The sequence below is a fragment of the Canis lupus genome, chromosome 20, assembly GCF_003254725.2.
Source record: "Canis lupus dingo isolate Sandy chromosome 20, ASM325472v2, whole genome shotgun sequence".
Classification (NCBI taxonomy): domain Eukaryota; kingdom Metazoa; phylum Chordata; class Mammalia; order Carnivora; family Canidae; genus Canis; species Canis lupus.
Genome location: NC_064262.1, coordinates 58,400,976 through 58,417,137, shown reverse-complemented (window position 1 = coordinate 58,417,137; position 16,162 = coordinate 58,400,976).

Here is a 16,162-nt window from a genome sequence, read left to right as displayed (position 1 = left end):
CGTGGTTGAAGGAATGAGTCCTTGCCCGGCCCTGCCCCCAGGTCCTGCTCCGTTCCCCAGGGCCCGAGGGAACCCCCAAACCGTCAGGCTGCAAAGTCCTTTCCAGTTCTCCATCCCGCCTCCCTAATGCTTGGGCCGCCATCACATCCATCAGGCAAAGGAGAGAAGGAAGGAGGCTCTGGGATGATCCCAAAAGAAGGGCTTTCGAGGGCCTCTGGCTCCATGTGGGGGACCCTTGCAGAATCCCCTGCAGTGGCCTGAAGTGTCCTAAACCCTCACCTTGTGCTCAGTGATTTATTTTTCCACCTCGAGCTATATCCGACCCTCTTAGGTTAGATCCACGGGTGCGTCTTCCACGGCAGATAAGGGCCGTGTTGCCGCGGTCGTTGGGGCCCGACATCACTGCAGACTAAGTGATCTGTTCAGTGGGGCGTCCGCTTCGGGGGACGCGGTAGGGCGGGCAAAGCAGGTGACAGCAGTGTGGGGAGGGAGGGGACCGGGATGAGCATGAGCCCCACTGGGTTCCTTCTCTGCTGCCGCACGACACGCCCCCGCATGCCTGGAGGCGTCCACACCAGATGTTCATCACCTGGCACTTCTGGAGGTCGCGGTCCCTGGGGGTCCCGGCGGCTCGGATGGAGAGGGCGACAGGGCGGGGCCTCTGGACGCTGCGGGGAAGATGCACTCCCTGTCCCCGGGGGGAGCACAGCTCGGCTCCTGGAGTGGGAGGCCAGGGCCGGTCAGCCCAGGGCGGTCCCAGCTCCCAGAGGCTGCAGCTGCCGCCCATGGCCGTACTCCGTCTCTGTCCATCTCCTGCTCCCGCTCACATCTCTGGTCCCCGCCAAGACATGGCCCGGTTCCTAAGGACCCACATGATTACAGGGGACCCCCCTGGATAACCCAGCCCAGCGTGCCCACCCCGGGGTCTGTAACCTCAGCCACAGGAGCACAGGCCCTTCCGCTGCTCATGGTACCGTGTTCCCGGGTCCCAGGGGTGAGACTGTGGTCATCTCGGGAGCCACCGCCCTTCCTGCCACGGCCACCTCACACGACCCACAGAAATCCACCCTAAGTGATTCCAGGATGCGAGAGTCAGTACGAAAGAAAGTAAAGGGGATCCCTGGGTGACTCCGCTGTTTAGTGCCTGCCTTTGGCCCAGGGCATGATCCTGGAATCCCGGGATCGAGTCCCACGTCGGGCTCCCTGCACGGAGCCTGCTTCTCCCTCTGCCTGTGTCTCTGCCTCTCTCTCTGTGTCTATCATAAATAAATAAATATTAAAAAAAAAAGAGGGATCCCTGGGTGGCGCAGCGGTTTGGCGCCTGCCTTTGGCCCAGGGCGCGATCCTGGAGACCCGGGATCGAATCCCACATCGGGCTCCCGGTGCATGGAGCCTGCTTCTCTCTCTGCCTGTGTCTCTGCCTCTCTCTCTCTCTGTCTGTGACTTAAATAAATAATAAATAAAATATTTAAAAAAAAAAGAAAGAAAGAAAGAAGGTAAAGCAAGTGAAAAATAGGAAAAAGACGAAAAGAGGCTCTTCACAGAAAACAACCGATGATACTTGGTGTCTGAGCAGCGAAACGCTGAAGAGAATGATCTACACGCGGAGTAATTCGGTCTCAATTTGGAGAAGGGCTTGGCATCGTCTCCCAAGGCTGGACGTCTGTGAGCCCCAACACCCGGCGACGTGCCCGGTCTCGCTGGCTGCGGACCAGGCCCCAGGAGCCCGGCAGCAGAGGCCGTGGGGGGGAGGGGCGGGGGGTCTCCATCACCAGCAGGAGCGGGCACGCAGCTCGGGATACTGAGGGGATCCCTGTGTATGCAGGCGGCGCAGGACCGGCCAGGCCATCCTGGTGGCAAGGTCTGCGGGGCTGCGGAAGGGAGGCGGCGGGGTCCTCTGCGAGGCCTGGGGTGGTCAGGAGCGCGTGGTGAGGGCGCGTGGTGAGGGTATGAGCCATGGCCACAAGGGGGTCCATGCAGCCTCCAGCGATGGGCCCTCGGGAAGGCCTGGAGATGGGCACTGGGATTCTGCACACCTGCCACGGGACTCAGGGAGAAGGAGGAGGGGGAGGAGGAGGAAAAAGGGGAGGAGGGGGGAGAAGGAGGGAGGAGGGGGAGGGGGAGGAGGAGGGGGAAGGGGAGGAGGGGGAGGGGGGAGGAGAGGACGGGGAGGAGAGGAGGGGAGGAGGAGGAGGGGGGAGGAAGAGGGGGAGGAGGAGAAAGGGGGAGGAGGGGGGAGGAGGAGGAGGAAGGGGGGAGGAGGAGGGAGGAGGGGGAGGAGGAGGGAGGAGGGGGAGGGGGAGGAGGAGGACCAGAAGGAGGAGGAAGGGGAGGAGGGAGAGGGAGAGGATGAGGAGGAGTGAGGAAGGGGGAGGAGGAAAAGGGAGGATGGGGAGGAGAGGACGGGGAGGAGAGGAGGGGAGGAGGAGGAGGAAGGGGGGAGGAGGAGGGAGGAGGGGGAGGAGGAGGGAGGAGGGGGAGGGGGAGGAGGAGGACCAGAAGGAGGAGGAAGGGGAAGAGGACTAGGAGGAGGAGGGGGAGGAGGAGGAGGGGGGAGAAGAGGAGGGGGGGAGAAGAGGAGGGGGAGGAGGAGGAGGAAGGGGGAGGAGGAGGGGGGAGGAGGGGGAGGGGGAAGGAGAGGAGGGGGAGGGGAAGGGGAGGAGGGGGAAGGGGAAGGGAGAGGAGGAGAACTAGGAAGAGGAGGGAGGAGGGGGGAGGGGGGAGGAGGGGGAGGAAGGGGAGGAGGAGGAAGGGGAGGAGGGTGGAGGAGGGATGGCGGAACGTCCCTCCCCCCCCCCCCCCCCAGCTTGCTTCTAAAGAGCCCCATGCGCAGCAGGGAGGCGGGTCCCGCGCTCAGTACACCTGCTCGGCAGGTGCCACGGACGCGCTGCAGGGACGCGCCGTGGCCACCAGGGGTCGCCCCTGTCCAGGGCCCGCGGGCGTCCGGAGGACCGGCGGGAGCTCGCTCAAGGCGGCGATGCGATGCAACCTGCCCCGACCCAGGTGACCCGCGGGGCAGGACCTCCACCCCCATCGGTCCCGCCAGGGCAGGTGCGGGCTCCTGATACCTGGGGACACAAGTCTCACCTCCCCAGGTGTGTTCATCCCTTTCCACCGAGAGAGCAGGTGTGTCGGGCCGAGCTGTACAAGCTGCACAATAATTATAGCTTCCGTTGTTTTTTATTTTTAATTTTTTTTTTCTTTTTTTTTTTTTCTTTTTTTTTTTTTAATTTTTATTTATTTATGATAGTCACAGAGAGAGAGAGAGAGAGAGAGGCAGAGACACAGGCAGAGGGAGAAGCAGGCTCCATGCACCGGGAGCCCGACGTGGGATTCGATCCCGGGTCTCCAGGATCGCGCCCTGGGCCAAAGGCAGGCGCCAAACCACTGCGCCACCCAGGGATCCCTATTTTTAATTTTTTTAACAGTATTGATTTATTTGTTCCTGAGACAGAGAGAGGCAGGGACCCAGGCAGAGGGAGAAGCAGGCTCCATGCCGGGAGCCCGAGGAGAGACTCGATCCCGGGACCCGGGGTCACCCCCTGAGCCCCCACCAGGGCGCCCTGATGTGTGTTCAGTCCTTGCTCCCACTCGCTCCCACACCTCGTTTCTGGCTTTGTTCTCTGATGGCCTGAGACCCCGCGCTCCGGCCCGAGTGCCAGGGGCCCTCACCCCTCACCCCTCACACCTGCGCGAAGCCATCCTCCTGGGCATCTGAAGGCAGCCGCAGCCCACATGCCCGGCGCCCTCAGCACTCGCTCCGCGTCTCTAAAAACCAAAATCAAGGTAAAAAGAGCGCTGATAAAACGCGGCTCTGTGCTCGAGTTCCATTCCTGGGTCACAGGTGTCCCAGCGCCACCGCGGCCACACCACCCTGGGGCTGCCCCACGCGAGGTGCGGCGTTTAGGAGGCCCAGGCGCCCTCCGCTCGGACCATCCTTTGCTCTTTCGGGAACTACACACTTTTGAGTTTTTGGCCAGTGATTTTCCGAGGCCTCATCTGCGTTGCCCTGACGCTCCCTCCATCGGGAAGGCCGCCCCCAACGCTGTCCCTGCTCCCCGATGCCCTCCCGCCACAGGGGCCTGGCAGGTTTCTCCAAAGCAAACGCCTTTCCCCCCTTCCCCCCTGAAACCCGAGGCCATCGCCTGGGAGATGCGTTAGTCACACTCGTCAAACTTCCATCCGTGGCGTTTCCAGATTCTTCCTCTACACGGAGAGGTACGCGGTTTCCCATTGACGGACGTGACGCCCCCTCTTCTGCTGGCGCCCACTGAGGCAGCGGAAGGGGCACTGCCGGAGGCGCTCAGGCCGGAGCTCGCGTGTCCGCAGACTTGGGCTCCCCGGGCGCGGCTCCCACCATCCGCCGGGTGGAGCGCAGGCTGCCCGCGGGCAGTGATGTGTCGCCGTGGGCCCGTCCCCAAAGCACGCTGCCTGGTCGCACTCCACGAGCCCCCTCCCCCCCAGCGCCTGCAATGACGGCCACAGAGGTAGTGGCTCCAAACCACACACATGGACTTCCTGATGGTTCTGGGGTCAGAGCTGACTGGGCCTCCCTGGGCGGCAGTCCTGTTGGGGACGGGCTGGTTCCCTCCCAGGGCTCCGGGGGAGGGCCCGTTCCCATGGATCCGAGAAGCCAAGCTGCGGCTGGGGTGACACCTCAGGGAGCCACTGCGACCACCACCACCGTCGGGACCCAGGGCAGAGGTGGCCTGCAGGAAGCCGGGACCACGCAGGCCGTCCAGGAGCCACAGGGTGATGCCCCTGCAGCCGGAGGAAAGGACAGGACACAGCCCCCAGCCTCTGGGTCCCACAGGGGCTCGCGGTGGCGGGAGTGCGAGGGCAGGGGTCCCGGAGGAGCAGGCTCTTCCCTCCGCTGGGGGGGCGGCTGGTGGGGCAGGCGGGGCGAGAGCGGGCGCCAGGCAGTGCCCACCTCCACGAAGCCTCCGCGGATGCAAACCCCAATCCCCTCGAGTGTGCAGGGCTGTGCGTCCTTGTAATGATGACACTTGTCGCCCGCCATGCGGTCGTTCCCAGAACTTCATGAGGTGGGAACTCTCTCCCCCGGTGGGGGTGTCCCCCACCCCCGCCCCGTGTCAGTGACTTCGGAGCTCCCCTCCGCCCACGAGGGGCCTGGACCCACGGAGAGGCGCCGGGCCTGCGGGAGCCCGGGGACAGTGGGTGCCGGAGCGTGTGCCAAGCACACACCCTCCCCCCGGCCTGTGCCTCTTCTCCTCACACCGGTTTTGCAGCAGGAGCTGGGGACACGGTGCCCTCCCCCCTCCCCCGGGGTGCACACGGCCTCGGCCTCGGAGCACCAGGCCTCCTCCCCTTTGCACGTCACTGCGTCACTGCGAGGACACAAGGGGCAGAAGCAAATGCGGCCGCAAAGCTTCCTCACCCACCCTCAGCCAGGCGGACCCGGGGCCCCGCACCCACCCTCCACCCAGCGGTGGACGCAACGTAAAGACCCAGCGGGTCTGCAGGGTCCGAGGGGGGCCTGCCCGGGACTTGTCCAAGCAGCCGGGAGGAGCTGGCCCCCGCTCTGAGTTTTACTGAGATGCAACAGGGTTTCTCCATTTGGGCTCCTTGCCGGCTGGGTCGTCCTCCGGGGAGTGTGCGGGGCACCGGGCAGGCACCATGGCCCCGTGGCCCCTGTGGGGAGCACCCCCAGGTGAGCACGGACGCGGGTGAGGCGACTGCGCTCAGTGGGGCAAGAGGGTGAGGCTCACGCCGGCTCAGAAACACCCTTCGCTCGAGTTGGAGAAGCTTTGACCCGAAGAGGGTGCTTGTCCTGGGGCAGATTCCTCTGATGCCGCGAGGACAGTGTCTTTTCCTGTCACCCACACTCGGTGGCTCCCGGCCCGTCAGCATGGCTCTCCGCTCCGCTGCTCGGGCCCCCGCTGGCTTCGCTACTTGCTGCCTCGCCTTCCTCCCCGACGGCACCAGCTTGGCCGCAGCTACTCCAGACGGCTCATGGCTCACCATTGGCCGCGAGCACTAGGGCACTAGGGCCACGAGCAGAATAACAGCCCCAAAGACATGCACCTCCAAGTCCCCAGGCCCCGGACTACCTAGTCAGGCTGCATGACAGGGCGGGGTGGGGGGTCGGGGTTGCAGGAATTAGGGCTGCTAATGAGCTGCCCTGGAGGCGAGGAGCTAATCCCGGCTTATCTGGATCCGAAAGGTCTTGAGGTGAAGGGGGCAGAAGGGACAAAACCAGAGCTTTGAGGTGTGAGGGTGTGAGGCGTCCGCCCAGTGCTGACAGGGTCCTAAGCGGAGGAACGCAGCCGCTTCTAGAAGCTGCCGCACACCCGCGCGAGCTCCCTCCTGTCTCCTTGGCCAGAGGGGGCTGTACGTCCACCCGCAAACCGGTCCACAGCCAAGAGGGACGCATCGGTGAAGATTCATGCCAGTCCCGGACAGAAGGGACTTCTCTGAGTCCCACCGTGGGGAGCGGACACCCAAATGGTGTCCAGGGTCCACGGGGAGGGAGGCCGGCAGGCAGCCAACCCCAGGGCCATCATGCGCCTGGAACAAGAGTGGCGAGTTCCCAAGGCCCGGGCAGCTGGAGAGCCCCAACGCGGGGACCGGACACGGGACACCCACCACCTCGCCAGCGGCGTCCTGGCTGGTATCTCAGCCCTGGGCCCTCAGGACGCTGGACTCCACTTGTAGGGGGTTGCTCGGGGTCTCTCCAGAAAGACGTGTTCACGTCCCGACACCCTGTCCACACCAGGGGTCTGAGAAGACCAGGAGGAGCTTCACTCTGTGGGGCCCCAAGGCCCCATTAACCTGACCCGGGGCAAGGCCATCGCCCCCGGTGTGGTGAGGGCTGCCCCCCTTCCCCCACCCCCGGCCCTTCGCCCTCCGCCCTCAGGCCGCTCCCGGAGGCAAGGCCCAGGCTCCCCTGAGCAGCTGCTGCTGACCCGGCTGACCCGCTGCCAGCCTGTTACCATGGCAACCGGCTCGTTACCTTGGCCCCCCCCAGGGGGACATCACTGGAGCAGCCGGTGACACGTGAGTGTGCACAACGTGCAGGACCGGAGCCCTGCACGGACGCAAGCGTTCTGAGTCACGATCCCTGTGGCAGGTAATAAAGGGGGATCCTGATGTCGCGCTGCGCTGTGGCCGACGGGGCTCGCACCTCCAGTCTTAAGTGTTCAGAAGAGTGCATTTAAATATGAGTGCGGGGGTGCCGGGGGCTCGTTGGGGGGTGCCGGGGGCTTGTGGGTTGAGCGCCCGCCTTCAGCTCAGGTCGTGATCCTGGAATCGAGCCCCTTGTCGGGCTCCCTGCTCAGCGGGGCATCCGCTTCCCCTCTCTCCTGCTCTCCGCTCGTGCTCCCTCTCTCTCTCTGTCTCTCAAATAAATAAAATATTTTTAAAAATTAAGAAAAAACAACGAATGTGTGCATACAGATGACAAGAGTAGACCCAGAAGACGAGGAAGCAAATGGGCAAAATACAAGCAACTGGAGAACCTGGGCAGAGTCTACAGGAGTTTGTGGTATTAATCTTGAAATTTTCTGTAAATGTGAGATTATATCAAAATCAAAAGTTATGACTCTCTGTGTCTCTCGTGATTATATAAATAAAATCTTTTTTAAAAAATTAAAAGTTATTGGGCAGCCCCTGTGGCGCAGCGGTTTAGCGCCGCCTGCAGCCCAGGGCGTGATCCTGGAGACCCGGGATCGAGTCCCACATCGGGCTCCCTGCATGGAGCCTGCTTCTCCCTCTGCCTGTGTCTCTGCCTCTCTCTCTCTTTCTCTCTCTCTGTGACTATCATAAATAAATAAAAAAATTAAAAAAAAAAAAAAACTAACCGAGAAGTCGGATAAAAGTAACCATTTTGACGTGAATAATTCAGGAGCATTTGGCACATTCACAATGTCGTGCAGCCCGCTCCTCTGTGTGATTCCAGAACATCCCATCGCCCAAAAAGAGACCCCGTGCCCACCGCCGTCACCCCCACCCCCGGCCCCCGGCCCCCTCCCTGTCCCGCACGTGTCCACGCCTGGACTCGCCCCCATGGGGCCTCCCATGTCCGGTTCCCTCCGTGAGCGTCGGGGGCTTGGGGTCGTCCCGGGGAGGGGGGTGCTCGCTCTGCTGACCCGCGGGGGACATTCGGCCAGTTCCCCCTGTTGGGCACCGTCGTGTTGGAGGCTGTCTCAGTCCCTTGGGAGCCGTGGGAGGGGTGGGGGCGCCGCCCCGGGAAGTGGACGAAAGGCCAGGGTGCTTCGGCGGCAGGTGCTTCGGCGGCAGGTGTTTCGCGGAAGGTGCTTCGGCGGCAGGTGCTTCGCGGCAGGTGCGCAGCCTGCCATCGCCGGGTCTGGACGGTTCGGGTTCCTCCGCGTCCACATCATCCCGTGTCACTCGGTTTCCTTGAGCACCACCGCGGGAAGGAGTCTCTCCTTGTGGCTTAGGTCTGCAACCTCCGGGCGCCTGATGGGGTTGCGCACCCTCCCTGGCCTCGCTGGCTTCTGTATCATCTCTAGAGAAGCGTCTGTTCCGGTTTTTTGCCCATTTTTTAATGGGGCCATTTGTCTTTTTTTTTTTTTTTAACTGAATTAGAATTTTTTTTTTTTTGGAATTTTTAAAATATATTCTGGATGCTTGACCCTTGTGAGCTCCTCGAGCTTTTATTTTTATTTTTTTTTTAAAGTTTTTATTTATTTATTTATTTTTTTTTTTTATGATAGTCACAGAGAGAGAGAGAGAGGCAGAGACATAGGCAGAGGGAGAAGCAGGCTCCATGCACCGGGAGCCTGATGTGGGATTCGATCTTGGGTCTCCAGGATCACGCCCTGAGCCAAAGGCAGGCGCCAAACCGCTGCGCCACCCAGGGATCCCTCCTCGAGCTTTTATAAATAAACTCACCACTGTAACCACCACCCAGGCCAAAATATCAACGGTGACAGGTCCCCAGAGGCCGTCCTCACCCCGTCCCGGGGACCGCCCCAAGTGGCCACCGTCCGCCCTGAGCTCCGTCACCCTACACTCATGTCACCTGTTCTTGAACTTGTGAATAGAAGCCCCGGCGTGTGGCCTCTTCACTCCACGCTGTGGCGTGGCCTGCGTGCATGGCCTGCCCCATGCCGTGACCCGCAGCTTCATTCTTGCAGGGATGGCTCTGGGTGTGCCGGTGGCCATGACTGAGTGGGGCCAGAGACCCTGGTGCCACCCCGCCCGCATCCCCACATCCAATCCCAGCACAGGCCAGAGGCTTCACCTTGACCTCAAGTGGATCCTGCGCCCGCCCCTGTCCGCTCCCCCCGCGCTGCCCACAGTCCCCCTTCCCCAGACCCCAGGGGGGCCGCCTCAAACATCTGTCAAAGCCCATGAAGTCCACACACCTCTCAGCCCACGGGCCTCCTGGGTGGTCCTGGGGCGCAGGGCGCTTGCTGGCTCTCGGTCAGCACTGCTCTTCCCTGCCTCCACCTCCAGGAAGCCCCCTGGGCAGGGCTCTGGCCGCTCAGAGGGAGCAGGTACCCCGAAACTCAGTGATGGGAAGCAGGCGTTTCCTATATTGTGAATCCTGTCCCTCAGGATCCCAGTGGGGAGCACAGCAGGAAGATGCGTCCGCAGGTGACACCGGGGCCACCAGCTAGAAGACCGCGGTCCAGGCACGCGCTTGCTCCAGGTCCAGAAACATCGCGGGGACCAACAGCCCGACCCTACGCGGTCTCTCCGCAGGGCCCCTTCCCCGCTGGCTCGGGGTGCCAAGTGGGAGATCCCAAGAGACCGCCAGGCCGGCGCCGGGTCCTTACTGTGGCCTGGCCTCGGGCAGCACACAGCGTCCCTTCCACTCCAGCCGGGCGTGAGGGGGACGCACAGAATGAGCTCCTCGCGGTACAGGTTCTGAAGAGCACGCGGGGCTGGAGTCACACGGCAGAGGCATCCTGGAGGCTGTGGCCTGTGACAGCAGGACCCAGGCGCGGGGCGGCCGTGGGGCCCCAGCCCCAGCGAAGGGCTTGGCAGGGAGCGGACGCTTGGTCAGGATCTGCCAGGTGGCGGAGGACAGCTGGCACACGCCGAGGACTTAGCATGCAGCAGCCACCGTGCCGGCACGTGTCCTCCCTCAGCCCGTCCTCGAGTTAGAAGTCACTGGAGCGGGGCAAGGGGCAAGGTGACGCTCTGGGCAGCATCGTCGTGGTGCTGATGCCAAGGCTCAGCCTGGGCGCTGTCGGCATCCGGCAGCATCCCCGACGCCCGCTCACCCGGTGCCAGAAGGACCCACGGTCACGGCGACCCCGGATGTCCCCGGGGTCACGCGGCGTCCCCCGGGAGGGGAGCCACTCCAGGTGAGAACCTCCTTCCAGAGCCCGCAGCAGCCAGGTCACTGCAGGGCCACCTGCCGCCTGGGAAAGGCGCCTTATCCTCTCCTCCCACCGGTGCTGCAGCCGGGGGGTCGGCCGCTCACCTGACCCATGGGCCGGGGGCACGCGAGCTCTGCGCACGGACACACTAGGGCCCTGGGAGGCCCTCGCCAGCGTTGCTCCGCCCCGGGCTTTGTGGGACTTGAGTGTCGTCTGAAGCAGCTTTGCCCCCGTTGGCGTCCGCGTGCGCTCAGGTAACGTGGACACGAGTGGCCGCTGCCTCCTTGGATGTGCTGTCAACCTTGAAAGTTGGCTTTGCCATCGCCGCACCCCCCAGACGTGACAGCAAGCTTAGCACCTTATTTTACATGGGGAAACTAGGCTGGGGGGGGCGTCTCGGGGAGTTTCAGGAGTGATGGCCTCCCTGATTCCAAGGAAGAAAGACGGGGCTCTGTGGCTTGTCTGGGGGAGCTGAGGCAGTTGAGGATCAAAGGCTGGCCCTACGCAGGGACCCGAAGCATAGGGGGTGGCAGGGGCTGGTCAGGGGCTGCAGTGGGAGGAATTCAGGTGTCACCGGGCAATGTGGGCCCCAGGGAGGCCATGGAGCTGGGCAGGACAGTGCCCAGAGGCTGCAGAGCCAGGAGGATGAGACAGCACAGTCTCCACTCTGACACCAGCGGCAAGTCCGGGTGTCCCCAGACCCCCATTGGGTTCAGTAATTCCCTGGAAGGGACTCATGGGTGAGTGGGGCCGAGGGAGGGGCACGCGGCTGCCTGGGAGCACCCCCCACGCCGCATCCAGCCTGCCCCGGGCCGGCCTGCGACCTCCGCGGCACGATTCAGCGCCCCGAGGCCCCACGTGCACCCCCGGGCTAGTGTCCCTGGTGCCCGCGTTAGGGACCGCCTCCCAGAGCCGCCAGGCACCTGCAATGCCCTCCTCCAGCGGCAGCAAGCCAGAGCCCACGGGGGACGCTCGGAGGGCCCACCCCAGCCAGCACGGGGCGGAATGTGGGGCGCCCTGGACACGGGCTCACGGGGCGGGGCACGGATTCCACCCCAGACCCTGCGGCCCAGGTCAGCTCGGAAGGCAGGAGAGCGTGCGCGTGGGAAGCCTGGCACGGCCGCGCACGGGGAGCTCGCAGGCTGGGTGTGCCCCTGGCCCAGTGGCAACTGCCTTCTGCCGCCTGCCAGCTGGCTTTGCCTCCCTGTGCCTCAGTTTCCCCCTGTGTGAGGAGGGTCAGCAGCCTTTCTGTAAGGATCCAGTGGGCCATCCCTCGCACCCATCTCGGGCTTACAAGCAGGGCCCTGGGGTATGTGCACATTGGACGTAACCCTGGAAAGGACCCGCGTCTCCACTGAACAGGAGGGAAACTGAGCCCCGGGCAGCCAGGCAGCCAGTGCCTGAGCAGTGGAGCCGGACTCAGGGCGCCAGTGGAGCACCCCAGCTCCGCCCTCTGCTCCCCGAGGCCAGGCACCTAGCGCAGGGACAGCGGCTGGGGGAGGAGGGCGTGCAGATGCGGGTCGCCCCCCACCCCCACCCCCGTCCTCCCTGCTCCTCCCTGCTCCATCCCAGCTCGATCGCTCCATCCCCTCTCCCTCCCCACTCCACCTCCTCTCCTCCCTGCTCCTCCCCCATCCTCCCCCATCCTGCCCCCTCCTTCCCTGTTCCTCCTCAGTCCTCCCTGCTCCTCCCTTCTCCTTCTTGGCTCCTCCCCGCTCCTCCCCCATCCTCCCCGCTCCTCCCCTGTCCTCCCTGCTCCTCCCTTCTCCTTCTCAGCTCCTCCCCGCTCCTCCTTGCTCCTTCCCCATCCTCCACACTCCTCCCCCATCCTCCCCCATCCTCCCCGCTCCTCCCTGCTCCTCCCTCCTCCTTCCCCACTCCTCCCCGCTCCTCCCGGCTCCATCCCCGCTGTCCCCTTTTCTCCCAGGTTCCTGCGTGGAGCAGCAGGCAGCCCTTTGCTCCAGCAGCAGAGGAGCAGAGGAGAAAACAGAAGCTTAATTGAATCCCACACTGGAGGGAGGAGCAGGTGCCGCGGGGGGAGGCCCTGGCGCCCGAGGCGAAGGGAGAGCCCGGCCTCAGTGGCTCTGACGGTAGCCTATAATTACCGCCCTAATGTGATTATATCAATTATCATGGCAATGTTGTGGCTGCTTCCATGGACCGTGCCTGTGCCGTGAGCCCTCCCACGGAGGAAGCCGGCCCTCGCAGCCCCGCTCTGAGGCCCAGACAGGCCACGTGACTCCGAGGCCACAGCGCTGCCCTCTGCCAGTGGGAAACGGGGGCTTGGTGCCACCGCAGAGGCCCCAGGCCCAGAGAAGCGGAAGCCAGGGAGGTGGGCGGCAGGCACCACTGAGGCAGGGCCGGGGTGGGGGGGGTGCGTGCCACCGGCAGGGCGGGCAGGTGGGGGCCTGGGGAGCCACGGAGGTTTGAGGGCAGGGGCAGCCGGCCAGGCAGGGGCAGGCCAGGGCGGGGTGGAGACCCATAGTGGGCCCGGTACCCACGTGCCTTTCCCGGCCCTGGAACATCCCTGCTGCCCCAGTGCCCCTCCCCGTCCGGATCCTGCCCTCCGCAAGGCCCTCCTTGACTAAAGCCCGGGGGAGCTCCCTCCCTCACCACCTTTCCCAGCCCCGAGGGCTGTAGGAACCCCAGGCCCCCCGCGGGGCTCCCTCTGCTTTCCCGTGTCACACTGAGACTCCCCTGGGTCAGCGCGGTCTCTCCTTTCCCAGCCCGAAGACTTGCTGCACCCATGTTCTCTGACTCCAAATGGAAACACAAAACAAAACATAAATAAATAAACGTCAAACTGCTTTAAGCAAAGAAGGGACCTTATTGGCCCTCTGAAGAGAAATGGTATACAGCCGTGGACTTCAGGCACAGCCAGCTCCAGGTGCCCACGAGGTCCCCAGGCCTCTGACCCCTCATCTCTTGGCTCTGTTGTTGCCTGTGCTGGCTCCATTGAGAGAAAGGGGCGGTGTTCTATGATTTGCACCAAATCAGGTACCTACTGCTGGTGGCGGCCTGGACTTCGGTGGCTCTCCTGAGAGCAGCGACGCTCAGGGAGGCAGCCAGGCTGCCAGAGAGAGGACCGGTGCCTCCCCGCCTGCACCCTGGGCTGAGCGCCAATCAGGTCGCCATCACGGACCGTGGGGGGGTCTGCCCTCACCGGGGTGTGGGTTCCCCGGGTTGGAGAAGGTGGGTGGAGCCCACGGCTAGGGTGCTTCCAGCCAGGCGCCAGCAGACGGGAGGGAGGGGCCTGCTCAGGCCGCCGGTCCCGTTTGTGCACATCCTTCTGGGTGTCCCGAGGCACGGGGCAAGCGCACTCTCATGCATGTGCGTACCTTGTCCCCTGCGTGCACAGAGACACACACACAGGCCGCGCAGACAGCTAACACACATACGAGGCTACACTAGCGTGTGTCCATTGTTCACACGGCTACACCTGCACTGTGTCTTGTGTGTACAAACAGGACTGCACTGACACGCACAGGTGTGCAGACAGGCACACACGCACACGGTCGACAGGCGCGCAGAGGCACGTGGTTGTGTAGGTGCACACGTGCAGGGCACATACACGGGCACACACAGACACACACACAGGCTGCCCGGCAGTAAGTGGCTAGCAGGGAAGACGCAAGAAGGTAGCCGGTTGCCCTGGCAACACATCCTGGGACCCGACCAGGCCTCCAGGCCTCGTCAGTGTGGCTCATCTGGCAGGCTGAGCAGGCGGGGGGGCTGCTCGGGACCCTAACCCTGCATGACAGCTCCTGGGGGCTTTGTGATGGTCCTAACAGCCTGGATCCCATGGGGACAAGAGGACAGAAAGGAGCTGGGCTTGGGGTGAGAGCAGGAGACCGGGCCCTGGCCCGGGGGTCCGTGGGGAGAGGCCCACCCTGCCCTGGGGCATGAGAGGGGCACGGGGCCCTGACCTGGAGCACAGGGCACTCTCGGCCCCCGAGGATCCCGGAGGAAGCCAGCCCTGGTGTGCAGGTCCTCGGGGAGACCAGCTCTGAGCCAGCAGTGGGGTGACCCAGCCCAAGCCTGGTCTGTGCTCCGTCCTACTGTGCGCGGGTTCAGGGCCCTCTCTCTGGTGAAGCAGGTGTGCACAGGAGACCAGATAACTGTGGTAGGAGCTGCGCACAGCAGGCCCATGTCCTGAGCTCCCACCTGGCTCCTGCGTTCTCTGTCTGTGACACGGGGCTTCCTGGCTGGGATCTGGTGAGGCTCCCCACGGAGGTCCGTGTCCAGCATCCAGTAGGGGCCCAACAGGCGCTCCCCGGCCGGAGAACCAACACTCAGGCGCCTCCGCTCCCCCCACAGCCCACCCAGCCTGGCAAGGCCGCCCCGTCCTCCAGGTCTACGTGGGAGTGGGTGTACCTGCCCAGGCTCTGCAGAGTCAGGGGTGCAGGGAGGCACCTGCCCTCTCCTCAACTCGCCTCGCTGCCCCCGCAGGTCCTCCGGGCTGTGGCTCAGGCGTCCCCCCTCCCCAGTGGTGACCCCTCGACTACATCAAACGGCTCTGTTCTTGTCCCCAGCCTGAGCGCCCGCCTGGGGCGGCCCCGCCTGGAAAGGCTCGTCTTTCCAGCTTTGCCTCATCTCCGTCAATCCCAGAACTGGGGTGGAGGAGGATACATGATCCCCTTTCTGAGCAAGTCCCTGAAGGTGCCGCTGACCTACCTGGACTCCCTGGACCTCAGCTTCCCCGTCTGCCGGGTGAGTGAGCCCACGGCAGCCCAAGCCCCGTTCCCTGGACCAGAGGCGGCCCCGCTGCCTGCCCTGCTCTCTGGTGTCCCCCGGCCAAGCCCCCGGCCCTGGGATAGATGCCACCTCTCACCACGCCTGCACCACGCCTGCGAAGGATAGGGTCCTTCGCTCGCCTCGCCGGCGCCTCCAGGGACGAGAACACGGGGAGGCGAGGAACCCAAGCTAACACGAGTCTCAGCGGCTCCTTAGGTGAGGGCAAGGCCGGGGTGAGGCGTGGGCCCCCCCTTTACCGCAGGCTGCCTGGTTCCACAGCAACCCCGCAGGAGCCCGGGAGGGGGCCCGGCACGGTGTCAGAGCTGACACACGGACCAGGATGAACCTGCCCCAACCCTGGTGTCGGAGACGCACGTGACCCCCATCAGCACGCGAGCAGCGATCAGACGTAGGACCCACTGAGGAAAGCCCCCTTCCCCAGCCGAGGGAACTGGGAGGGCTTCTGGGAGGAGTCACCGTCTCAGCTGAAGCCTGAAAGTGAAGTCGGGGGCTGGGAGGTGAAGGAACAGCAGATGTCCGGGGCCTGCAGCCCTCGCTGTCCTTGCTGCCCCTGCCCAGGGGTCTCCAGGCCCCAGGACAAGGCTGGAGGTGGCCTCTGGCTGAAGCACTTGCCCTCTGAATCCTTCTGGCCGGGGGGCGGGGCGGGTGCTGCTCTGGCAGCTGACGGCGTCTAAGGGGGTCCCTGTTGGTGACGACCCCACGGGTCCCCCTTTTCCCCAATCAGCAGAACCGGCAGGGGCAGGCCCTGGGCTCCCACAGTGAGGGGGTGGGTGCAGGTTCCCGCTCTCATTAGCCAGGCTGCTGGCGGTGGTTCCCGAAGCACCTGTGCCCTCGTCCCGTGGGGCGGGCTGTCATGGGGTGGGCTGTGTGTGCTCGGAGGGTGAGGACAGGACCTCACACACCCCTGCTGAGTAAATGCCGCTGTCACCCGTCGCCCCACAGGGCCTGCGCGTCCCTGGGGCGTCACCCTGTGGCAATCGGGCCTTCCCGCCTCCGCCCCCAGCAGGAGACAGAGGATCCCCGGGCTTCACAAGCCTCCCCCCCCAACTCAAGGCAAAATCCCTCTTGTTATTAAACACCAAAGCAAACAGATC